The sequence below is a fragment of the Triturus cristatus genome, chromosome 7, assembly GCF_964204655.1.
Source record: "Triturus cristatus chromosome 7, aTriCri1.1, whole genome shotgun sequence".
In the NCBI taxonomy this organism is placed as follows: domain Eukaryota; kingdom Metazoa; phylum Chordata; class Amphibia; order Caudata; family Salamandridae; genus Triturus; species Triturus cristatus.
The window spans coordinates 61,861,179-61,887,501 of NC_140590.1; the positions used below are offsets into that span (position 1 = coordinate 61,861,179).

Here is a 26,323-nt window from a genome sequence, read left to right on the forward strand (position 1 = left end):
TGAGGGCACATTCTCCTGAATACATGAGTACATCCATGTAATAGGAAGGCATCTTCATGGCTAGGGCTGGCTAGCCAATTCTTTAATTTGCCAGTGCTTTTTTTCCCTTCTCATTCTTCTTCGTTTTTATTTTTAATTCATCACTTTGAGTTTAAAATATGTCTTCAAGTAACAGTAATCAAAGTCATTTGTACCTTTTTTCACCATTAAGAATCCTATTTCCCTGTGCATTAAAATAAAAAAATGGTCGCTGTTGTTTTAGGAAGTACACCTGCCTAATAGGAGGAATCCACACTGTTCCATTAAAATATGTGGTAGTTATATATTTCTTTAATAGGCGCAAGCTGATGAGCTTTGCAGGGGTCAACAGGGGGTAAAAGACATTGTCATTTACAATGCCATTACTTGATTAATGCTTCACGAAGGGGGGAAAAAAACAATAACATTTTCAAAGCCAATAGCTCAAAACAATGTCATTGCAAGACCATTGCATTATAAATGATTGTTACGAAGGAGGTGGAGGTGTCATTCCCGGTGTCTCGCTTGGCCGGCCTAATACTGTATGCAAGATGGGGCAGGGGCCGGGGTCTGAGGAGATGTGGCCGTACTTTATTTAGGTGTGGTTCACCAATGTGAACTAATCAAAGAATCCTGTCATTTGCTTTTAATTTTTTTTTATCTCAGTTAATTTAAGAAAACATGCCTCCTTTTAGCTGTGCATCAAGGGGACGTCTCCCTGGCAGGGAGACGCTGTTCATTTCTCTTTTAGAGAACGCCCCACCCTTCTTTTTATAATACTTAAAACACGGAAGCAGTGTTTTGCGAAAAGGAGCAATCTGCAAATGTAGCCCACTTTTTATAGGGTGCCCGGGCCTATTTTTGATCCCAATCTAACCCTTGTTCCATAGATCGTAGTCCTGTAACAGAGATTTTTTGTGTGCACAGTTTTATATAGTGCGAACGCGACCCGGAGGTATTGGAGCTCTTTACATGAGCACCAGTTACATTACACAAGGACACATTCATTTTTGGTAGGCAGGAGAAGATTAAGTGATTAGGCCAGAATCTTAGGGTGCTGAGCCGATGTGATAATCAAACCTGGTTCACCCAGTTACAAAGTTGACACGTGTGGCCGTTATGCCACACCCTCAACAGATATGGAAGAATGCAGACATAGTGCCGATATCAGCAACCCCGCACAGCAACAAAGGTCGCGCTGCGCAAAATAAACAGTCCACACAAGTTTTGTTGGGAAAAACAGTTTGCTGCAGGTTTATTTATTTATTTGCAGAGTTTTATATAGCGCAAACTTGACCCGGTATCGGGTATCAGAGCACTTTACAAGCACCAGTTACGTTACATGAGGACACACATTCATTTTTATTAGGCACGGGGAGATTAAGTGATTTGCCCAGAATCACAGGATGTTCAGCGTCATTATCGAGACTCAAACCCAGTTCCCCAGGTCCGAGGTCGAGCGCCCTAGCCGTTAGGCCAACTCCTCTCCCCCGAGAGGATGTTATTACATACAAGGAGTATGCCAACTTGGTTGGTTAACTTATAGGTGATCCAAGTACAGGCAGCGATGACTAACCTAAGCTGCCCTGCCTGCCTGATGAGCCAAACTGCACCGTAGCCAACCCGATCAGTGCTCCCATTAAAGTGGGGATTATCCCCCTTACATACCATGGACCCCTAGTCCATCATTTTTACTCACGCCTTTTTATGGGCTGAGCGTATCCAGGCAAGCCCCCGGTTGCTCAGGCTTACAACCACCCAAAGGACTAGTGGGGCGTCGTCGTTTTCATCCTGGGTCCTGGGCATTATGCCATAATCACAGGAGTCTTTATAGCAAAGACTCCTGTGATTATGGCATAATGCACCCCTATTGTGCTCCTGAAAGGGTACCCCTCGTACCAATTAGCCTCCGGATCGCCCTATAACTCCGCCTGCAACACAAATGTATACATTAATACATTCAATTCGTTAGTGAGCCCTCCACCAGCACGCAGGGTAAGCGGATGGGAGGGTGACAGCGTGTCCAACGGGGGACAAAGAGGGTGGCCAGTGGGTGGGGGCAGGTATAAGTACCTGGCCCCAGCCCACTGCGCACCGGAAATGACGCCATAGAGGCGCCGGACGTAGGAAGGACTCCCCGAGTGGGGGATCCCTGCAACAGGAGGGGGGAGGTGCCCAATGCGGAGCTAAGAGGGCCGCCCTCTTGCGTGAGCCGCGAGCAACCGCAAATCCCCAAATAATAGAGAAGACCGGGAATTGAGTAGAGATCAAGATCAACAAAGAGCCTAGACGTAGAATAAAATGAATCGGAAGCGGAGAACATAAAGAGGGAAATAGGAAGACCCTGTAAACGGAGCTCACCAGAGTCTGAGCCCAAGGATGTAGTGCAAATCACTGGAGACCTAGAGGGGCAGAGACCACCAAACGCAGCAATGACATATCTCCAGAGATGAGCTCACCAGAGACCAATAGCACAGGAGAGATAGTGCTGGACACAATGGCGGCCCTCAGCACTTAGAACAGCTGCGGCACTGAGCCTGGGATTGCACAGTATCTGGTGTGTGTGCTTTCAAAACCTTTTCTAAGATGATGGAACTGGTCTGCCTTTCTAAAGTGTAGTTAGTATTGATGTGGTGAAGCTGCTTCAAATAGCAATGACCCACTAGGTGATGGCTTGTTCTCCATATATGGAACACCAAAGAATCAATGCAAACAGCAGATCTCCAAATGACAAAACAAGAGGATTTCCCAGATGCTGATTTGGAATATCACTTAAGTGAGAATGCTGTCAGAACTCATATATTAACTAACTCATCCACTTATACATTTACCTCAGTGACTTAAGCACCCACCCCAGAGATCTGTTTGAAACCTACATATCATTCATGCCTCAACTTAACAGATGAAAGTTAATACTAGCCTGCCCTTCTGGATCTATTCTGAAAGAAATGGAAGATTGCACATATTACCTTCTGTGAGTGAGGAAAGCCTGGTTTGCTACTGTAATACTGTCCCTTTTCTGTGAGGAAGTAAAACTTACACTGCTGCTGGCCAATTTGTACCTGTCCTGTGAGGAGAAAAGCTCATCTTGATGGTACCCTAGTTGTACCTGTCCTCTGAGGTTTGGAAGCTTGCACTGTTTCTGCCAAAGTTGTTCCTGTTCTATGGAGAGGGGTATTTTAATCCACTTGCATAACATGTCCAGGCCCGTTGAACACAGCAAAAGACACACAATTGATGGCCGGAATGCAGAACAAATCAAAACATTCACCCTCAGTCAAGAGATCTGGGTTAAATCCATCATTCTTTTGCTCACTATGCCACCCCAGTTTAGACCTGGCCATATGCAAATCCGTCTTGACCCTGTGCCTCATGGGAACAGTCCAGCCCGAGCTGCCAAGGCAGGTCCTCCCTGGACCGGAAACAAGCATCCTAGGACCGGTTTCGGGGTTTCACCCCTCTTCAGCCAGGATAGCTTGATTCCAGTGGCACAGTGAGCCCATGACCGACCTCTTTGCACCACAAGCCTCCTTTCCAAGACTGGTGAACATGCCATTAGAAGCAGGGATTTTTTCTCAATATGTGTGAGATACTTGTATTCCCGGGGAAGGAACAGGAGCAACATTCGAGCACCAGAATATTTAATTGGAAATGAAAAGTTGAGTCTGCTGCTCAGCTCTCCTGTTTTTAATCATGTTCAAGGCAGAAACCAGTAAAAACATTTTAGCTCACCCACATACACTTTTAATATATTCTAACAGTTTAACAAAGGCAGAATATAAATGTCAGCCTAACTGACATAATCACACTCAAGCTAGGGAACCCATAAGTAGGAGATTGTACAACTAGTGGGAACTCGTACTCGTAGTTCAAGTAGTACACATAGTACTTGTGGATGCTTCCGAGTGCAAGCTATAGAACCACTAATGTACTATATGACATAAAGTAGGTGAGTGTTCAGTATCATACAAGAGTACATACTTGAATGTATGGTAATTCTATAAGACATTTGGCTGATTCTTCTAGGAGTTTTGTACTCGTTTGTTTATGTCTGTTTAGGGAAACCATACAACAGGGCTTTAACACCTCTCACTCTTTAATGTGTTACTTATCTGTGTTGCACCTGTCCTGTATGTGTGCGAGACTCGTGTGATGTTTCTTCTAGTAATGTCCATAACTTATTGTTAGCATTAGGGAATATTGCATTGCTGGTGGCCAACGATTAAAATTCTTCTGTCCAATTGCCTGGTCCACACAGGTGAATCCGCCTATATCTCTGGATGGTTCCAACTCCTTGCGCTCTGAATCACCTGCCACTGTCTCGCTCCCGTAAAGCAAGCTGTCAAAATGGGGCACACTGAGAACAGGTCCCTTGCTTTTCACTGGTGACTGTGAGACTATGCCCCACACACTGGTATGGATGTCCCTTGCAGAACTAAGGATTGCCTGTCCATCTCCTCAGTGCTGTCCCAAGAGGTATTTTGGTGTAGGAAAAATCTTTCTGTCCCTGTGATGAGTCTGTGTTGCTTTATACTAGTTTGCTGTCAGTCAAGGTCCTGGATGGGTGGGTAAATACTGGTGGCTGGGGCGGCTTCTGGTCCATACATTGCGATAGCACATAATGAGGGAGAGGCCGTGAGTTGTGACCCCTAAATCCCCCCTAGCCATCCCAACACCGCAACCAGGAAGTGATGCGCTATTCGCGGCAGTGACAGCCTGTCCTTGGTCACAGGAAGCACTATCTGCCACCATGATACCTTCCCTGGGCAAGTGAATTGTGAGAGCAGATGAGGGACAAGGCTCCACAGGTGTCCCGTCCACTACCGCTGTGCTGATTTAACTTTCCACTGAACCTAAGAAAAAAAGTATTCACATTACCATTGCTTGTTTTAATGCATGATTTAAGTAAGAGAGTGAACCCTTACAAAATGCGGGAAAAGAGTTTACTTTTGGTTTTACACATGGAACAAGCAGTTGTTGAAATGGAGTGGGTGACTTTATAAAATTTGAAAACATAGCTCCAGGTTATGTAGAACACCTCCAGCCAATTCGGGCATTTTAACAAGATCCACTGGAATTATGCAGCAGAGCAGAACCAAATTATGCTGCAGAGTTGACTAATGTATGCAGCAAGAAAAGACAAATTATGCAGCATAATGCTGCACATTTTGTGATAGTATTACTTAATTATTTTGTAATTTTTACACATGGTAGCACTGTTTGGGAAAAGATTTTACTTTATTAGTACCAATTTAACACTCAAATACAGCAATAAGAATTAAAACTCAAATACAGCAATAAAAAAACAGAAATATGACCAGTCAACTTTTGGAAGTGCCATCCAGTGCGCAGGAAAACAGTGTTTTTAGTAACTTTTGATTCATTTGAGATAGAAACATTTTTTTGTTAAAATCTGTAGATGTTGAGAAGTTGTTTACTATGCAGCAAATGCGGCACATCTATAACTATGCAAAAACACAGCAGCATCGCATAATTCCAGCAGCCCTGATTTTAGCCAACAACACTTTGTGTGCTGGGAATTTGAGCCCATGGTGAAACTTTTAAACGCAAAACTATAAGCTGCACAATGCAACATACTGTTGGTTGGAATAAACAAAAGAAGATGATTGTATTCTTTGTCTATCTGCCAAAGCACAGAGTTGTGAAAAGCAAAATAAAACGTAGTTTCTGGATGTCTGCCATTTGTCTTGTATGCAATCATGGGTTATTAGCCTAGTGAGTGAGAAGACGGACGTAGACATTCAGATGCAAATGTCAGCATCTCACTGTTAATTGGTTACCATTCACGCTTCCTAGAAAACAAAAGACCGTATTTATACGAGGAATGCAAGAAGCAGCAATTAGATGTCTAAAGACACATTAAAGTCAAAATAATGATAAGTCATATTTTTCCAAGCACATATTCAGCCTAGAAGTTGGTGCAATTTAGGAGAGGCACTTTTTTTTTTTTTTTGTGTCCTCATTTTGCAATACTTGTGTCAGATTTTGATATGAGACCAGTGCTACCATTACGAATTCCTAAGGCAACAACTCAGAGTTTCATCAACAGAGAGTTTTCCTTGCAACTGGCGACCTGTTTATCACCTCGGCACAACGGGGGAGACCGAAAGCCCTTGATCGTTTGGGGTATTGCCAGAAGTAAAATCATTGGACTTGATTTTGGCCATAAGAATTGTGAAAACGCTCCCATATTTCCCAGAAGTTGTATTTTTTTCTAGGTCTTCCACTTCTATCCAATTTATTCACTCTACCAATTGAATTCCACCAATCTAAATGGCTAGGTGGAGTAGTGCAAACCCAGTTTATACATATTTCTCTACGTGCCAAAAGGATTAATACAAAAAGTAGGTTCTCTTGTTTTAGGCCAACATTACTTGTATTTGCCTCTGTTTTTTGAATCCCAAAAAACACCAATTCCATACTTACATTTATTTGATGGCCGAAGAGATCTGTCAGTGTCTTACCAACTTTTATCCAGAAGTCTTCGAGCTGGGGGCACTGCCAGAACATATGGATATCGTCCGCCTTATCTTCACCGCATTTTGGGCATTTTTTCACTTGTTGTTGATTTTTGAACTTTGAGAGTTTCTTTGGGGTCCAATAAGCTCTGTGAATGGTGAAAATATGATTTCTCCTTAATGCGGCAGACTGGATAATACCCCAACATTTCCCCATTGATACTTGCCATATGTTCAAAAGATCTGTAGACGGCAGTGAAGTTCCCCAGGTCGAAGCTGGAGTCGTGAAATTTTCTTCTCCCGCTGTTATTAGAGACCAGTACCACAATGAAACTTCTTTTTTCTGGGGGCCAGCTCCGAGCATTTTGAGTTCCAGTTGTTGGTTTCCCTTAAGTGGTTCTGTTATTGAGTTTATCCAGCTTGATAGTTGGTAATATTTGAACTTTGATAGGTGAGCTTCTGTAATTTCCGTCAACAAATCCCAGCCAATTAATATGCCATTTAGAATTAATTCCCCCCAGGTCAAAATACCTGCTCTCCTTAACGGTAAGGCCAATTGATCTTTAAGGCAGTCCGGAGTTCCGGGGGAATCCCAGAGTGGGGCATATTGACTATAATAAGGGATTTTTATGGTTTTCCTAATTTGCAGCCACAACTTAGCTGCTGACTGGAGAGGCACTTTTAACACCCCTGTAAAGCACCTGCATTGAATAAGTGCAGCACTTGTTTCCCTGTGAGGGGCACCAGTGACAGGACAGAACAAGCATTGGCATAGCCAATATGCCTCGCTTTTGGGACCTTATAACTATTTAGTTATGCAGCACAATATCCTTGGTGCAACAACAACTGTTGCATGGCAAAACACTTATAAGGTCCCAAAGGCGAGACCTATTGGCTATGCCAATGCTTGTTGCTGTTTTTGTGGTACTGCAATATATAGGGATGTTATTTGTCACAGTTTACAGTTTGGATTAGATCACTGATGACACTATTGTTCGTAGGAACACAATGTCTCCAGTGACAACTTCTTGCTGCCCAGGTCGTGCAGAGGGGTTCCTTATCCGGTGGTTCTGCTGTCCTGATCAAGCCGAAGGTCCTGCTGCAGTTGTCTCCTCCCTTTGTGTGTGTGGTTGTGTGGGTATCGTTGTGTGGGGTTGTGTGTGTATGTGTTGTGAGTGTGTGTGTGTGTTTATGTGTGTGTGGTTGTGTGTGTTTGGTTGGGTGTGTGGTTGTGGTTGTGTGTGTGACAGTAATATTAAAAGCATCTTAAAATAAAGGAACACAAACATCGAGTTTGGAGAAAGAGAAAGCACGTTGTAAGTCAAACGAGCGCAGCAAAGCATTGACACAAAAACAAAACAAGATCACTTATCGAAGACTGAGTGTTGATTATAGATACACACAGCCCATCATCTTAAGAGTTCGATTGCAACCAATGTGCACTCAAACCTGCCCCCTCCTTGTGAGTTGCATCCTATATTTCATGAGTTATAACTGCTGCACCCACCATAGAGCTTTGAGATCTAAAGCGCAATATAGGTCTAATCGACTAAGCAGTCGCCAACATGTTGTGCTTTTAAAGAGAATGTGCCAAAAGTTTCCAGCTTCCTCATCATGTCCTCATGAAAGCGCCAACAAAAGGACTCCCTGAATGGTGCAATGGATATGAAGCAGCCGCTGCGATCAGAAATAAACACTGTGAACGTTGTCCAGTTTCACGGTAACATTTCCTAAATGTTCCTTAAGTCACAAAACAGTAATACTAAAAGCATCTCAAAATAAAGGAACACAAACATCGAGTTTGTGGAAAGAGAAAGCATGTTGAGGCAGCGATGGAAGATACATTTAAGGTGGGCGTGATATTGCCTGACGGAGATGCACCCACTGGGAGAATCCCGAACACTTGTAAGCGGGAAGGCGGGGCGGAGGCAGGGAGTAAGCAAGAGGAAAGACAGATGGCGCTGAAGGCTGGCGGTTCGCGCGTGCACGCTCGCGTGAACGCAAGCTTGTCGCCAGCCAGCAGCACTTTGAAAACTCACCTACTAAAGTCTCTCCGGACAGCGCATGCGCGCTGACTCAGCGAGACCTAAAAATTACCAGAGAGGCAGGGGACAAACCTGTCACCAAACTGAAAAAACAGGTCAATGGGGATAGAGTAGAGTTCGGCTACAAAAAGCCTAGAGAGTATGACAGACGGGGCTTTAAGTGGGATGAAAAAGGTTTGAGGGGTAGTGAAGTAGGCCTCTGAAAGGGGGTGTGGCCAAAAAGGAACAACTAGAAAACTTTCACTAGTGGTGGGAACTATTTAAAAAAAAAAGAGCTTTGCCTAAGACATGTCAAAAAGAATTCTGTGCTTTGCAAATTCTTAGATTCTCACTCAACAAAGAGTCATTGCAATCAGAAAGGTACAACATATTCATGCATCATAAGCAATAAAAACCCTTTACAGGCTGTGTTGCCACTTTGTTTAGCTGCAAGTGTCTCTACTTTGGCAAGAGATTCTTCAGACTATTATGCAAAGTGCTAGTGGAATTATTCTCAGAAACCCTACTAAACAACTGGCAATCAGTATCAACTGATGAGGAGAAAACACTTGCAAATCCCTACACAAGGCAACGTATGTGCCTTTCAAATGACAACATTATGAAAACATTATTAGGCAGTTCAGTGGCTGTACAGGCCGGTTTGACACACTCCATTTCTGCCTGTAGTGCTTTTCAGATTCTTGAAGCCACCCTCTTCACAGAAACTGTTTACAGGCTTCCACAAATATCTAGTTCCATGTGCAACAGTGTGGGGGTGAAAATGCTCCGGTCAACGCCAAAAATGATCTAATTTACCTCTATTTGTGATGAATGTTGGCAAATTCAACAACAGTGGGAGGCAATTACACTGTAAGAGCTGTGGAAACTGCAAGACCTGGTTTGGGGCATTCGCATGGTCCAGTAAATGACAGTGACTTGTGTGTGATTTGTGTACAGAATTCACTGGGTGTGTGGTAGTCACCATAGGAGCTGTTAGAAATGGGATTTCTGGCTGGCTAAGGCTTGCGACAAAGCCAGGCAGAAACCACCACTCTAGTCAGGGCAAGGGAGTTGCACGCCAAAGATAACCCCTGCTCACCCCCTTGGTAGCTTGGCACGGGCAGTCAGGCTTTTCCCGGAGGCAATGTGTAAAGCACTTGCGCAACACACACACAGCAACAACATACTAGGCACACCACAAAAGAAACTCCACACAAGGTTATATCAAAAATAGCCTTTGTATTATCATAAAACACATTAGATGGTAATCACACAATATACACTGTGCCAACTGGCACTGGGCAATATTTACAGGGGATTATATACACATGACCGGGCCACGTGGGCCACTGTCAGAATCATCACTTAGTAAAGATAATAAATGTAGACATATAATAAACGTAGAACGCAACCAGTAATTACTGGCAAACACCATACTCGGCATCATCCTGTAACATAAATCATATTACGCACAGTATCACATTTAGGCGTGAAATACATTCTGCGCCAACCAGCATAAACACCTTATGCAATCTTCTCATAAGTCTAAACGTATTAGACCATAACCTCCTAAACATAACACATTAGGGAATAATCTCACTAGCATAAACCACAGTGGGCAAATAACCTCATACCTAAACATATTAGACCATAATCTCCTAAACATAATTCACGTTGGGAAATAATCTCACTAGCATAAACCACAGTATGGAATAAATCACAAGATGCAATGGGCATCGTAAGCATACTACCTTATCCAATCATCACCGGAGGCATTAGGCCTCGCAAGTTTAAAACACATTAAGCCATCATAAATCATATTATGCAGTCATCATTACACTAGGCGTAAAATACATAAGGCTAAATTCATTATGCAATAAACCTCAAACATAAAACCATATTAGGGGCATAAATCGGGGTGCGCAAATCATAATGCATGCATCACATTTACTAGCACCACATACATCACACTAGGGCCTGGTGCCCTATTACCCTAACAGTCCCCCCTGGCCAGCTGGCCTTCTGAAAGGGGCTCAAATGCCCTATGTCCAACGTGTCAGGACGGCTGCCGATACAGCAGAGTCCATGTGCGTCCTGGCGCAGACCTAAACGCTGCAGCTGGCACTAAGTGCTGCGCAGCTGTGAAAGTACTGAGACGGAGGAGTGCATCTCACTCCTATCTCACACCAACGTGCTACCAAAGAACGGACGGCCTAAATGTTGCAGCTGGCACCAAGTGCTGCGCAGCTGTGAATGAAAGGAAGGCCCGGGCACTCAATGTGCCCTCCGAACGAAATATGCAAAAACGTGGTAGCTGCCCGCACTGGTGCGGTGCAGCCGAGAATCATTAATTAGCTCTGGCACCATTGTGCCTTCGGGGCCTTCACTGGGGCTCCACAACCAAGATGCCCCTAACGTTGCATCTGCCCTCTTGCAAGCGGGGCAGCTGGAGACAATGACCACGGGGGAAAGCACGGGCCCCTCAGAGCCCTTCAATAGTCATTATGCCAGTTGTTGGAGCCACACGGGCTCTTAAACTAAAAATACCCAACGTTGGGGCCCCATGGGCTCTGGAAACAAACATGTCTGACTTTGGAGCGGCCCGCAACGAGCCACGGTCACCTCCGTGCCTGGTGGGAATAGCTCTGGGGGGTAGGCACCGATAGTGTGCCTCTACACACACACACACCCCTTTCCCACCAGGCTCCACTCACCGGACTCTGCTTCTCCGGTTGGGCGGCATGCACAGGGGAGCTCCCACTCCTCGGGGTCTCTCTCTCTCTCTCTCTCTCTCTCTCTCTCTCTCTCTCTCTCTCTCTCTCTCTCTCTCAATGAGGCGGGAGGGGCAGGCACCGGCAATGTGCCTCGGGCCCCTGGTGCCGTAGTCACCATACGGCAGGGCTCCCTCTCTAATGAGAGCCTCGCCTGGACTCCTGCAAGCGGGGCTTCCCTTCACTCACGGGAGCCCCGCGCTGCCATCGGCGGCCTCTGACGCCTCTCCTCTTCACCCGGGCCCCCTCCTGGGACCCGGGACTTGGCATCGGTGCTCATGGAGGCGGGGTAGGCTCCCGTCCTCCTTCCCGCTCGCAGCCGAGCTCCCGGACATCAGCTGCAGGCCCCGCCCCTGTCCCAGGCAGACGTGCCTGACTTCCTATTTGCGGCTCGGGCCGCGGCGGTGATTTCCCTCGGGTTGCGGCAGTAATGAGGGGTAGGCTCCCTCGTAACTCAAAATATAAAGCGGGGTGGGGTGGGCTCCCGCTAATCAATAAAATAAATAGCATGCGGCCATGACGCGGGGTAGGCACCCGCAATTAAGTAAAAGCACCAGCGGGGTGGGCACCCGCAATCAGCATCACAGGGGAATCCCTCACGCCGGGATTCCCTCCAACAGGAAAAGCAGCTCAGCGCTGCAAAATCCCCGCATTCCTCTTGAGGGGAAAATGGAAAGAAAGCGCACACGAGGCGCTAGAGACATCAAAAGTCCTGCATAAAAAGAATAAGTCCCAACACAAGTTTTGCCTATAAAGAAAGGGATAAGTCCATGGAGATCAAGGGGACAATGCAGGGCCCAGGAAGGCAGCCCTCATGGCAGTTCCTCCTGGGCCCCGGCAGCAGCATGCCCCAGCGGGATTAGTACAGCATCATGGCATCCTGGAACTGAACAACCTCATGTGGTCCCAGCCCCTTTACTTATACTACCAAAAGTCTTTGTTCTTGAGAAATTCACAAATCACTCGACCCGGCCAGAACCAGTTTGGTGTCGACTTGGGTCACTTTATTTACGAGGCTGCATCCTCCCTTTCAGGGAGAGGGGGCCCACCACCAGACACACAGTGGGAGGTGGAGCCATCATTTACTTTGCCAGGCACAGCCCTGCTCGGATCAAAGAGTCACCCCTCCCCATACTCCAAAGCAGACCTCTCTATTCAACCCAGGTTTGGCTCAGCCTGCCCTGACCTTCCAAAACCAGACAACCAATACACATCAGGCAGGCACATAGCACACAGAAAGGCCAACTTCTAAAAGTGTTATTTCTCATATAGTCATAACGGATCTGCGCACACCGTTGCGCAGCATTCATTCTCACAATTTCATACATACTAGACTTGACCACACTGCTCCTCCCCTAACAGGAATTACCACTGACACACACTTAGCATGGAATCCCCACTGCATCCCTATGGGAGGGCAGGCCAATCTCACCAAATGTAACACAGAGCGCACTCACGTCATACTGAAATCAGTGTAAAAGCCCCTAGAGGCCTAAAACCACTAACACTGCACCGAGAAAAGGCTGGGAGAAATGCAAACAGTTTAGGGGTGAACCTGCAAAAAGGGGCAAGTCCAGCAGGAGCCAAGTTCACTTAATTATTGATGAGGCCCACAACATATGAGCAGTTCCATGGGGAGGCGCGATGACCAGCGTGCCCCGCAAGATGACTGTACTAACAAGGATGAAGGTCCACTGATAAGACTCTGGAATGAAATAACTCATCCTAATGCAAACATCAGTAAGCAATGTATTGATTATTTTTGCGTAGTGTCAACCAAACATTGTTAGACGCCCACCATCCTTCCAACCACAAAAGCAGTGACCGGGGCCCAGAAAAATAGGTGGGGCATAGTTAGTGTAGACAATATGCATTAATGTAATTTTATCAATGGAATAGTTGTCACTGCCATATGTGAGGTAAAACTCAGAAATGGATATTATGTATGCATGTAAGTATGCTGTTTACAGTACATACTTTCATATGTAAACCATATGCAGGGATCTAAGGTTAATGAGCATGTGTTGTTTTTTTGGGGGCTCTGACTAGACCTCCTGACTATTTGAGCACAATGATAGATATTATCCCAAAAGAAGTCAGAAAGAGAAAAATTGCATTTGTTTACTAATGTAAATAACATGCATATTTTCCACGTATTGAGGAGCTGACCTCAAAATGATGCTCTAAGAAAAGGCTTACACTGTTTTGGCACAATAGAAAAAGGCAGTTCTTCAACAAATAAAGTAAATATTCTTTCTTGAAGGATTGCTAAAAGCACATGGAATTGAAAAGCCTATATGTCTCTAACATTCCACCTCAGTCCCATTTACAAATGCTGATCACTCTTGTCTTTCTGAAGTAAGGCAGCTGGCAATACATGAGCCTTGTGGAGTTCAGCCAGTAAACAATATGAAAGTCCCTGGCCCAAGCCTTTAGCACATATCATAAATTATTGATGGGGCCCTACCTCGCAAGCCCTTACAACCTGGCACCTATGGTAGTCAACAAACCTGGCTCGCATGCAGTAGGTGTCTGTTTCACGGATCTTTCTCAAGAAACCGTCTGTTTCACAAATGTATTTCCACTATTGTTCTCGCTTTACCCCTCCACCCCCCCCCCGTTCATGCACAGTACATGCATGAATAGCTTATCCATACCAGCCATTAGTTTTGCATTCTGGGACATGTAATTCCAATGTTATAATGTGTAGATTAAAGACTGCAAGGATAAGCACGCAAAGCAAAAATCTGAAATGGATTAGCTACTCAGGCATTGGCCTGTAACACTGAGGATTTCAGTCTTCATCATCTTCCTCATGATTGCTTACAGCAGATGTAATCTGGAACTGTGCACCAAATACAGTAGCATAGTGGCCAAAGGCACTGCTTCTATCAGGGACTGCAGTACCTTTTCATGCACACGTACTCCTGTTCCTTCCCCAACCTATGCGTCGGGGACTCATTCCAGTGGGGCTATGGAAATGTAGCATTGCACTCCTCACTGATACTGCAAGAGGGCACACAGAAAAGCTTGGAAGGGTACATTGGGCATATCTTTTAAGAGCTTCAGATGGAAGAAAGGAAGGCAGTCTTAACTTTCCCTGTCTCTTCCAGCTGACCAACAAATTGTAGACAGCGAAAACCTGTATTAGAAAATACTCCAGACTTCTTGCTACATAATCCAAAATGTTAATGCAAATGGCCTCAGAATCCGTTTAACTGCTCACTCAACGCCAACTGTCAATTCCTTTTCCCGCCACCTCCAAAAAGGTCTTTGAAGCTACTTACACAAGGGGTTCCGTCATCGTACTAAATGGCCACAGATAACAAGTACCCATTTAACAACATTGTTAGACCTGACAGTGTTCTTCCCCCAAACTCTTTGCATTACTCCTACATTTTTGCTGATCTCGTTTTTGTTAGCCTAGTAAAGTAGTACTAGATGTATCAAGGGCCTATAAATTAACTGTTACCGTTGGGCCTGTACTTATCGTGCCACCCACTTAAGTAGCCCTTTAAACATGTCTCAGGCCTGCCATTGCAGCCTGTGTTTGCATTTTTAAAATGACATTTTGACCTGGCAAAATAAACCTTTTGCTAGGCACAAATTTTCCTTTTTAATACACATCTCACGCCTAGACCCTAAATAAACCATTGGGCAGGGTGCAGTGTATGCAAAAAGTTGGGCATGCACTTTTAAGTTTTACACATCCCTGTATTGGAAAACTCTTAAATTCATTTTTCACTACTGCAAGGCCTGCCTCTCCAATAGGATAACATTGGATTAACCAATTATATTTAAAAAGTGATAACTTGCAAGTGGGAAAAGGTTGAAATGTTGAGTTCGGTGTCAAGAGAACTGTAATTTAAAGTCCTCTTTAATGGTGAAGTTAGATTTTAAGTCACAATTCTGAAAATGCTACTTTTAGAAAGTTGTAATTTTCATGTCCCAACCATTTGGTGCCCACTGCCTGTATCCCGGGCCACATGACCAGGTGTAGCTGGCAGTTGGTCTATGTGTATTATTCTGAGACAGTGAGACAAAGTTATGTGTTGGCGGGCCACCTCTGACTTGATGAGGTGGAGGAGAGGTGACCTATTACACTTGTACATCACAAAGGCTCTGCATGGGTACACTCACAAAATGTTTGACGCTAGTTTATTGTGACCCCAGACAAGCTGTGGCCAGAGCAGGGAGGCAGGAATTTCCAGACACCTCTTGGAGTGGAAGCCTTTACCTATTTCAAAGTGGCCACCAGGTATAAATATTGGATACTTAGACACAACTCTTAAGTACACCGCTTGACCTGTGAAAGACTCAGGAGGACTGCTGTGCTGCTGTTACAGAAGGGCTGCTACTCTGTATTCCTGCTGCTCAAGGGAAAGGACTGGACCTGCATCTTGAACGGAGGACCACCAGAGTGACTCCAAGGGCTAGTTGGCTGGCCACCTGATCAGAGCCTCAGGGACAGAAAAGGCTCCAACCTCCTTGAACCCAGCACCTGGACTCTCCCTGCTGTGACTCCTACCCCCCAAATGGTGCCACCCCAGTCCTGGACCCTTGTAAGTGGGGCTGAAGGTGCTTTACCAGCCCAGATGTGGTCCTATAAGCAGAACTGATGCAATGAATCACACCTCCTCGCAGCCACTTGAGAACTGCTGCTATGCAACGCATTCCTGACACCGGATCTCACATTGCATCCTGCAGTCTCCTCAGAACCTCCACTGTATAACGCATTCTTGACGCAGGCCTTCACATCGCATGCTCCTCGTCGACGGAATCCGCGATGACAATGCAGGACTCCACAACGCAGTCCAGCAGCTTCTTCAGAACCACCAATGCACAACGCATCTTCGATGCAGGACATCACATCACAAGCTCCTCATCAACATCATCCTCGATGATGATGTAGCACTCTGCATTGGAGCCTGGCAGCTTCCTCTGGACCACTGCTGCATGACGTATCCTCGATGCAGATCTTGCAAGGCTCGGCAAACCAGAATTAACGGTACTTTGTTCAGCAGGCCTCACTGGATCCCTGTATCTGGCCTGCGCTCTATCACAGTCAGCCTGGACTTGTGACTTTGTCCTAGTCTGATATGACTAGATATCCCCTGTTGGTGTTTTGTGCTTCTAGGCACTATCTTTGCATATCTCTGGTCCTACTGATCGGATTTTTGTCGTTTTGGCCTCAAATTATTTATACATTTTACTCTATAAATTGGAGTGGGATTTATTTTTTGTATTTTGTTTCACTTTGCTACTGTTTAACATGCTGCATAAATATTTTACACATCGCCTCTGTGTTAAGCCTGACTGCTTTGTGCCAAGCTACCAGCGGGTTCAGTACAGGTTAATTTGGGGTTTTCTTGTGCTTCCCAGTTACTGATTACTGTTTGAGCAGGGTTACACACCCCTTAACCAGTAACCCAATTTCCAACAAATATTTTAGAAGAAATAGATATGAGTATCAGCATATAAAACCGTAAAACACGAAAGAGCTTGTTGGATACAATTAATACAATTACTAAATGAGGAGGGAAATAATGTTGATAAAGTTTCTCCATAACAGTTGTATACAGAGAATAAAACTTGGAATAAAAACATGGTAGAGGCATATGCACACACATCATCCTAAAGGTGGTGTAATCACTCACAAATCTAGTCCTCAAACCTTTTAGGCAGTGTGATTCTGCTTCCTAGCCCTTCCACCCTGTCACTCTTCCAAGCTCCTTTGATAAAGCCTCATTTTCCCTCTGATAACACTGTGTGATAACAGGTTTTGGTGCCACACTCATCACCCGCATATCTAGCTCATCCTTGCTGATAGAATTGGCAACCAAATCGCTGATGTTACTAGCATCAACATTAACATATCCGCGTCACATAAATCCCTTCTGCTCCCAAAATCTTCATCCTCTAAGCTTTTATCGTTCAACATGCAAAATAATCCAAACCTTCATTTTTTACTTCTTTGCGATTACGCACAGCCACCGGATTCAAACATCAGCACTTTCCATTGTTAAGTGCACAAAATTGAGCAGAAATGTGACAACATGCATGGAATATAAACCGTATTCTCACCTTTAGGAAGCCTCCCATTGTTTATTCACTCTTACCCACTGTCCAACACACACTTTGGCTTTGTGTGTGCCATTCTTCTAATCCTCATACCGCTTGTAATTACCATGAGTCTCCTTGAACTTACCTCTTCCAAAGGTAATTTTCAATTCCTTGGGTTTAACTATCCATCTAGGGTTGCATTTTAGCTTAGGCCCCCTTTCCTCGTAATATCAAAAGGACTCAGATTAGTAATGTTCATGGTCGTACATAGATGACTAAATAATGTGTACTTCTCAATCTGCAACAAATCAAATCAAATTTATCTTTATTCGGTTTTCCAAGAGAAAGCATAAAAGGCAATACTATACAATCACATACAATGCAAATACAGTGACCGCAATCTTCACAAATAAAAACAATTTGTGTGTGATTTTCATCGCTGACAGTCAAGGAGGGTATACTTTGCTGACAATAGTCTAATCCTAGTTACACGTGTAGGCATTTGATTACACTAAACAGAACCGCATCAGGAATAAAGACAGAATGATAACTCCAAAAGATGGTAAATAATACAAATCCTAAGTATGCAAACCACAGACTGTGAGCAGAGCGCGGATTCCTTCCTCAACTCTCCATCGATTCCTTACATCTGGCTGCTTCTTTAAAAACAAGCAAACTCTAAAACACATCTGGAGTCTCTAAAAGCTGAAGATACAATAAGGCATCTCTAAACTTCCCAAATTCAAGATGCTTCAAGATTGGTTTCAGATAAAATAAGGGAAAAGATATATAAAAGGTACAAAACAATATAAAGTGCAGCAAGGTTTGAGCGGACGACCTGTCACAAGAACATGCAAGCGCACGCTCCCCTTCATGGTTAAGACCTTCCCAAAAGCTGAGGAGTCGTCATACCGTGCGGGCCCTAAATAAAAACAAGCATTTACAATGCAATGGTCTCGGCAATATTATATGGAGAGCTATTGTTATTGCTCATTATTTTTTTATCATTATTGAATCCCTAAATAAATGGCATTGTCATTTCTATTGGCATTAGCTTTTTTTTTGCATATGTGATACCTATTGCATTAGCAGAGAGAGAGTGAGGTAGTGAGATAGAGAGAGAGAGTGAGGTATTGAAATAGAGAGTGAGGTAGTGAGAGACAGTGAGGTAGATAGAGAGTGAGGTAGTGAGATAGAGAGTGAGGTAGATAGAGAGTGAGGTAGTGAGATAGAGTGAGGTAGTGAGAGAGTGAGGTAGTGAGATAGAGAGAGTGAGGTAGTGAAAGAGTGAGGTAGTGAGGGAGAGGGATGTTGTGAGGTAGTGATATATAAGCATAGAGTGATGTGATGTTGTGAGATAGAGAAAGAGGTAGTGAAAGAGAGAGTGAAAGTGAGTTAGTGAGATAGAAAGAGTGAGGTAGTGAGATAGAGAGTGATTAAGGTAGTGAGTGAGAGAGAGTGAAGTTGTGAGGTTGTGAGCTAGAGAGTGAGGTAGTGATGTTTTGAGAGAGAAGTTGTGAGATAGTGAGGTAGTGAGATAGAGTGGAGTAGTGAGGTAGAGAGAGTTATGTAGTGAGAGAGAGTGAGGTAGTGAAACAGTGATGTAGTGAGGGAGAGGGATGTTGTGAGGTAGTGAGATGTAAGCAGAGTGGTGTTGTGATGTAGTGAGATAGAGAGAGGTAGTGAAAGAGACAGTGAAAGTGAGTTAGTGAGATAGAAAGAGTGAGGTAGAGAGATAGAGAGTGAGCGATGTAGTGAGTTAGAGAGAGAGTGAAGTTGTGATGTAGAGAGTGAGGTAGTGAGAGAGTGAGGTAGTGATCTTTTTAGAGAGAGAAGTAGTGAGATAGTGAGGTAGTGATATAGATTCTAAGACACTCCACAACTCTCTACGACACTCTATGCCACCCTATGCCACTCCAATCTACGACACTGTGTCACTATATGTCACTCTACACCCTTCCACAACAGTCTACTTCACTCTATGCCACAACACTCTATGACCCTCTACGCCACACCCCTCCACTCTATGCCCCTCTGCATCACTGCATTATACACCACACCACTCCACTCTACTCTACGACATTCCTCTCTAATCCATAACCCTCCACCCTAATCCATGGCACTCCACTCCACTCTACGGCACTTCGCTCTACGACACTCCACTCTACACCACTCAATGCCACTCTACAACACTCTTCAACACTTCACTCTATGCCACTCCATAACACTCTCCTCTCTATGTCCTACACTCCACTCTACACCACTGCGCTCGATGCCACTATCCTCTGCAGTACAAGCTTTTAGCCATACTGAACAGAAGCCACACTTCTGTGCAACATGGCTAAAACACACTGGAAAAGCTATTGGCGTTCCCAATGCTTGTTTTATTTTTAGTTACAGGGCCGTATCCTTCGGAGCCAAGGGCTTAAGCAAAGCGCTGTCAACACAGCTATGTCTGCTAAAGACGCCATGCACCTTGTGTTGCATCTTGAAATGTAGACTGTGTGTGCATCGTATGAATCTTTAATTAATGTTGTGTGATAAAACAGACATTATGTGCCTTTTCTGCCATTATCAAACCGCAGGCACATTTTTTGGACTCCCAGTCTATAGGGCTGAACCCCGTGGAGCAAAATGCTGGGTTGCGCGGCACAAGAATCCATACATTATCCTCTATATAATGCCATTTATTTCGTGTTTGCGTCCTTTCGTGCTTTCTTTCCCTAGTTGAAGAAAGCTGGCGCTGAAGCCGAGGCGAGCCTGGACACTCTCACGGTGGTCCACATGGTACGAGGGCATAAAGTACTTTTCATCACAGTCTCTGGGGAAAAAAGGGACATTTGTGAAAAGTTTCAGGAGTTCATTTTGCTACAAAAGAGGGTTTGGCGTATTTTAATAGACGAGACGTCGCGTCTGACAGGTCCGATTGTGGTCTGGTGGCACCGCCGGCACATTTCTCACTTGTAGGGACAAAGCCAATTAAAGGCGTACATCGCCGGCTCCCTCTCACAGGAACCTCAAGGCACGTTTTTCACCCTCATTTGTGTGCCCCCGCCAAAGACCCCTGCGCCCTCTCTATTCCTGAAGTGAGCCTCGCATGGCGTCGGGGATCCTGAGCCGCGATTGTACATTCCCGGGCGTGGAAGAGTCAGCCAGGCTTGTTTGTCCCTTACTGAGAACGCAGAGGCGAGGGTTGCCCTGAAAGACGGCCAAGTGCCACACAATAGCTGCATAATAGCACATGAACGGCGCTAAGAGCCCTTGTACAAGTGGCAGCGCACTTACATCTCGTGACGCATTACTCGTGGCTGCTCTGGTAGGGGTCAACTGTTAAATCCTCGTAGAGGATTCTAGAATGTTGCTGCGGTGTAACTGACTCTGGATAAGTCTAGAACCAATGGCGTGGAGAACATTATAAACTGAAGGGGTTTTAATCGGAGAAGATTCTAGAAGGTTGCTGCGGTGTAACAGAATATGAATAAGTCCAGACATAATGGCATGGAGAACATTGGAAATTTAAGGATTTTTAACAACTTACACAGGGGGGCATCTACTAACAAGCAGACCACTGCCTTTCTCCGAGGCGAAGCAATGCCTCGGAGAAACGCAGCGGTGGTTTCAGATTCGGGGGCGTGGCTAAAAAGTGGAAAGAAGAGCACGGAACACGCCCCCAAATCTGAAAAAGACGAAGCCTATTTGGAGGGACGGCTCTCTCCTCCAATGGCTGGCCTCCATTTAGGAAGCCAGCCAATGGAGGAGAAGCAAAAAGAGAGGCGGGCTAAATAGCCACTCTAAGAAACATTAAATCTCCGACTTCCGGTTCTGCCTTCGGCAGACCGGACGGTCCTCGACCTAAAAAGGGATCTCTCCCTTGGTAGGGTTGCATTTGGACTTAGGCCTTCTTCTCCTGATAATCTCCAAAGAATTCAGGCCAGTAAGGTTCATGGTCGGACATAGATTATTCTAAATAATTTGTACTTCCCAATCTGAACCACTTCTTACTGCCACCTGCACAGCACATAGTTAAATCTTAATACAATATCACTGCTGCTTGGCACAGCGATGTGATTCTGTGCACAACTCCTCCCCTCCTAAAAAACCCTTGGCTTTGAACAACATAATTAAATAGCTCTATCATTCAACAGAAAAATGGTACACCTCACTGATAAAAATTCTGTTTAAGAATGCTGAAATTGTATTCTGCTGAAATTGTATCCATATTCACTCTTCCCACAGCCTGAATACATCCATCCGCACTATAATATATTTCTGGCCCCTCCCACCACTACTGCCCCCTCCCCCCCCAGAGACCCCATACTCTCCTGCATTTTGCTGAAACACTCAAATTCGCACATTAGAGCTCTACTTGTTCTTAATGACATCTGCATTCACGCATTTGGCACATTTTCCGCTATGTCACGATCCATACCCAGCCACTAATACACAGTCTTTGCTCCCTTCTTATGGGGCTATTCACAAAGGCAAGTCAGACTTAGGAGTAATCATAAATGTAAATTTACTCTTACACTTGTGAGTAACTTTACTACTTTTGGCTATTTAGAAAATGCGAATGTAAACAAAGTCAAAAGTGTACAATTGCATGTTTCTACCCCCTGAAGAAAGTTACTACTGAAAAACGGTTGTAAGTCCAAGCCTATATCATTTTGGTGAATTGGGACTAATCGAGTGCAGCACGCTACAGTGATTGTGCACACGTTATGCTGGATCAGCATGTTACTGAAGCAAGCCATTATATTTACATTTCTTGAATATCGGGATATCCCACAATCCAAGTGGAAGACTGCCTGCTCCTTTGGAGCGTTCACCTTGCCTAGAACCCAAGTATTTAGGGTTGGACCATTGAGAATTAAAGGTGCAGTGAATTGGCGCCTTTGGCAAATACCAAAGTGCCTTGGTCCCCAGAATTGCTGTCCTGCAGAGACCCCGATATCCATAGTGTGGTCGAAACGTCGTCAGCAACCAATAAAGGATAGTCCGAAGAACACAAGACCATACTCTAGGACCTAATGATTCATTCAGAATCCTTAAAGAACATCCTTTTCATTTCAATAACCGACTTCTCCTTTTTAAAACGGTCACCTTATGTTTGACCACATGTTGGTTATGGTCACTTCACTGGGGTCACATAAGTCACTCCCTTATACGTATTAAATAGTATCATTATATGTTGTGTATGTTTTTTATTAAGAATTTTGTAATTGCAAATAAATATCACCCACTTCAGCTGAAGGGAGTGCTATAAAACCCTTTTTCTGATGGGCTACACTTCTCCAGTTATAGGTCCAATGAAACACTGAACAGATTGAATTAATTTGAACAGATTGATTGTATTATTTTCAATTTTTCTTGTGGGTCTGTGATCAAATCATTGCAAAAAGCGAGATGTTTGCCAAAGTAACAAAATCCTCATTTAAATGAGTTCCTTGTGAACAACTGTGCTGAAGCTGGTTAGATCAAGCATCATGTCACTCCCTAGTTGCACATCATTTTCTTCCTGCACCAATACAAGTGTACCTCGTGGCTCTATCATCTTGTTGCTTCTCTTCTTGGCTCACCTAGCTGGCTACTAAACTTCCTTAAGGTCATATTCTTAACACGCTACAGCAACAATACATTACTCCCATATGACTATCTAGCCCCCGGGACTCAGCTTTCCTGTGGTGGCCTCCTCTTCAGTAAGAAAACATGAAGTGATCATAAACTCCAGCATTTCAATCATCACTCAGGCAAACCGAGTCGCCAGAAGCACCTTGTGCACCATGTGAACACTCCAAGGAATATTATCACCTAGGTTTCTCGGAGAAGGACACAGCTACCATCACCCTAGTTCTGTTACACCTGGAATATGCAGATTGACTCTAAATAGGAGCACTTTACCTACTTGAAAGACTTTCAAGAATCCAAACTGCAACAGCCCCACCACTACCAGGGCCAATGTGACCACATGAACCTAGCGCTAAAGCAGACGACAGCGTTCCTTGGTAAGGCGCTTTTCCTTAAGCAGCAACAATGTCCTACATAAAGATGGTCGGCATATACAGAGCTCGCTTAGACAGCTCCACTCCACTTCACACTTTGACCCAGCAACATGATCGCACTGACGCAATAAGAGCACCCCTTGTAATCAGGCAATACTTTCCACATAAGGCACGCTTTGAGCCCGCATTTTATAAACCAGGTATAGAGATGTTGTTATAGGCATAAGCGAGTCTATGTTACACTCTTCGTTTTACTTAACGCTCAAATGCATCTACATGTGACACGAAGAGCACCCCACTGGTCTTCACGCACAGCACCAAATTACTTCCTACACAGTCCACACTCCAAACCCACTGTTTTCCAACTAAGCACAACCGACCGAGTAGCATACTACTTGTGCACTGAAAGCACTCCAGCAGCTCTCCTTTTTTATGAAGCGCTATAAAAGTGCTATAATACAGTACAAAATGATTGAAACAGCACCGGGAGTGTCCCAAAGACAATGTCAGACCCCAATGATTAGAAATTTCTAAATGGAGCTTCTGTTAAACTTAATCCAGTACACTAGTTTCATAGAGTGAAACACAGACTATGGCTGTTGAGGTCCTCAACACACATCCAATCACATGCCTACAACAGATCTTCAGCTACCCAACCCCCTCCACAATGGCTGCCTACTGCACACCAGTTTCATCTGCTTTCACAGTTAGTTGGGTGGGCAAGTGTGCTATTCCTAGGATAAAAGACCAGTGTTTTCCGGAATATCTGAACTCCTATCCAATCCGTGCCATCTGCACCAAGACTGGCCTAGGAATATCTCTTTGCAATGATAACATTGTCCCTAACTACTGTACTACCCCCAGGCATCCCTGGACCACTCTTTACCCTTATCTATGAGGTTGACTGTTATTTCATACTGCCAACCTATGGTCAAGATATTAAGCTCATCATTGCCAGTAATTTTTGACCCTAAGGATTTCATCAGTTTACCAAAATCACTGAATATCTTCTTAAATTGGTTCAATGATTTACTTAGGACTCAGTTGAGTGTTTGATTTCAGCCTTAAATAGAGTAAATAGTTTTATTAGCATTTATAAAATCTCCAGGGCATCATATTTTCTGTTTCTAAATGAGATTCGGCATATTCAAACCTTGTATATATCAGACACCTTCACTGTGTCTCACTACACAGAGAATATGAGGCCAACAGGTTGCCATTTTACTTTCACCTCATCCAACAATCTGTTGATACGCATGGTGATCCTTCATCATTGGCTGAACAGGAAAAACAGGGACTTTATTGTAATCAGACAACATATTTTTATCAGAAGCTTGAGGCAGAGGAGCAAAGGAGTTGTAATTTTATCCTGATGGACAGCTTGACAATTAGCCATAGAGTCAAATGATAAAATAGTTGCCCAGATATCAACAAAAGATTAGATTGACTGACGGGAGTTGGTTTATGCTCCTAGGATCTGGAACGACATGCCCATATCCATCAGGACTGTCTCAGCCAGACTCTTATTTAGGAGAGCGCTGAAGACGCGTGTTTCTAAACAGCGCTACATCGCGACGCAGTAACTGCGTGCTTCTGCTCCCAGAGCCCCGCTCCTCCAGTCACCCATTGACTATATATTTTCCTTTACACCCTTACAGCTGCTGCCTTAGGCAACCGAAAGCTCTGCTGGGACAGCAGGGGGAATTTGTTGGGAGAACTATCTCTACTATCACTGGCCTATCGTTTGTATTTTCTTTTACCTTCATTATGGATGGTTTTGGTGAATTAACATTTGCTTTAGATTCAGAGTAGTTTTTGCGCACGATAGAATTGAGTCTTCTTAGCTGAACCACACTAGGCCTCAATTCCATCTTTGGAATCTACATGTGACTGTTTTATTTCTCCCTGTCCACAAACATTCAAAATGTGCACACGTGAAACTGCTTTCTGTGGCAAATTCACGTTCTCAGTGAGCTCAGCTTTCCAGTAAACTGCAACTTTCAGGAACCTTTCGATCTCTCCAGCGGTGGCACTGGAAGCCCATTCATAGAAGACTGTTATTGTTTTGAGTGTAACAAGATTTGTACTTACACACTGGTTGACCCGGTGTCAAAAGTGCATTCAATATTATAACATTCAGGGGATGGTGCTATGTGATATTGCATTATTCGGTACCTTGGCTGGGTAATTCAGTGAAGGATGTTGCTCCTTCCATGCTCACTATACCATTTTTGCTCTGTATCTTTCTATAAAAGCTGGTTTATTTTGGAGGTGAGCCAGACGTCGCGTCCCCCACTTCAGATAACGAGCCCTGGCCTGTTTCTCATGCTTTGGACTTGTAATTATTTTGAGATTTCCTTTCAGGCTGACCCTTGGGACAATCTCCTGCTGCATTTGACCGAGTCTTATGCTAATTCCTGATAATGATTTGCCTGCACTGAGCCCGACTATATTTTTGCCTTCTGTAGCGCCTCCTCAATATGGAAATAAACCTTCATGGCTTTCAGTTTGCTGTGGGCTCTCTGGAGTCCATATTTATTTTGAAATGCCAGTCATTTCGTGTTTGTTGGGGTGCTGTTTATGGGCACATTCCTTCATGTACTATTGATGGTAACGCCCCCGATCCTGGGCAGACACTTTATCTATATATTATCAGGTTTTGAAAAATAGCTTAATTAGCTGGTAACTCCTATATCAGGCCCTTTGTCTTTCAGCTGCTTATGCACCAGTTGGAATCACTTTTTGTATTTTCAGGTTGATGGTTAAGAAACCCCTGGTTGTGGGGCTCATAGAAGGCCAGGTCTAGGTGAAAGGTGCAGATGAGTCCAGCAAATGTGCCCCAGAATGTTGTGGCTTGTACTGAGAAAATGACTTCTAAACTTTTTTAGACTTTTCTTTGATCAGTGTGCCCAGCAGAAGTTATTAGGCCAGTCTGGTTATAGGGCCAACCCTTGGTACTTGATGCAGAG

General features: G+C 44.4%; 1 protein-coding gene across 2 annotated transcripts in view; it reads right to left on the reverse strand.

Moving 5' to 3' along the window:
• LOC146808809 (uncharacterized) overlaps positions 1-26,323 on the reverse strand; it is a 127,715-nt gene that overhangs the window by 62,839 nt on the left and 38,553 nt on the right. The window contains exon 1 of one of the 2 annotated variants that reach the window (XM_085615642.1): positions 17,501-17,653. The exons of the other annotated variant lie outside the window; for it this stretch is intronic. The gene's annotated coding sequence lies outside the window, so the exon portion shown is untranslated. Of the gene's footprint in view, positions 1-17,500; positions 17,654-26,323 lie in introns of those variants that run through there. 2 annotated transcript variants of the gene reach the window in all.